The sequence below is a fragment of the Nanorana parkeri genome, unplaced genomic scaffold (assembly GCF_000935625.1).
Source record: "Nanorana parkeri isolate BGI_ZX_2015 unplaced genomic scaffold, ASM93562v1 scaffold2839, whole genome shotgun sequence".
In the NCBI taxonomy this organism is placed as follows: domain Eukaryota; kingdom Metazoa; phylum Chordata; class Amphibia; order Anura; family Dicroglossidae; genus Nanorana; species Nanorana parkeri.
The window spans coordinates 71,954-72,936 of NW_017309107.1; positions in this window are offsets into that span (position 1 = coordinate 71,954).

The following is a 983-nucleotide window of genomic DNA, read 5'->3' on the forward strand; positions in this document are numbered from 1 at the left end:
CCAGCGCTGACTGGCGGAACGGTAGGGGGCGGGCACAGCTGGCTCTGCCTCTAGATAGGCGGAGCCAGCTGTCACTCACGCAGCTGGGCGGATCCAGACATAATTGTCAGGATCCGCTTCAGCGGCGTCTCAGTATACCGCGAGCTGTAGCTCCCTATATACTGAGCTTAGGGTGACGGGAGGACGCTAGTTTGTGTCCCCCCGTTACCCTAAGGAGAACTATGGGGAAAAGCCCTGACCCCTTAATTCTCCTTTTAAAGAGACAGCGTGCCTTTCTCCAAGCAAGTCTCTACGGTGGTCCGCCTCCAGCCGTGACATCAGCAGAGCACCAACAGGTGTAAATTCAATCCGATCCAATCAGTCCGTGCTTGGTTATTGCAGAGCTCTGTCGTGCCCGGCGTCACTATCCCGCTGCTTTCCCGTGTATTGACCATTGGCTTTGTTATCTGACCCCTGACCCTTCGCCGCCCGCCCTGACTCCTGTTCCGATTACAACTACGAATTTGGATTGCGATGTGGCTACCGTGTTCATGGACTTTACCCGTGCTGGTCATCACTGCGTTAGAGATTGTGCGTTTTATACCAGTCTACTTGGCCTAGAGGTACCTTTTAGTACTGGCGAGTCTCCCTACCTCTGGGCTCCTACTCAACCGCACCCGATACTGTGTCAGTGACACGTTGGGTGCAGATGTCTCAACAGGAAGGGAGCTGTTGAGCTCTGTAAACATCAGAGCTTATGAGACTATGAAGTCATAGGGCCAGACTCCTGGGAAACGAAACCCCCTGTCTGCCCAGACCCAGTCACACAAGAAAAAGAACCCCTAACACCAAGGAACGACGTGGGCACCTGAAGCCAAGACCCTTACACTCTACGGTCCAGAAGAAAGCCGAAAAATAATTTTAATATAACTTTCCTTCCTTGATGAGCTCCGTGGCAGCGTACCAATGGGGAGACTCCGCCCGAGGTCTACCCCAGAGGACCA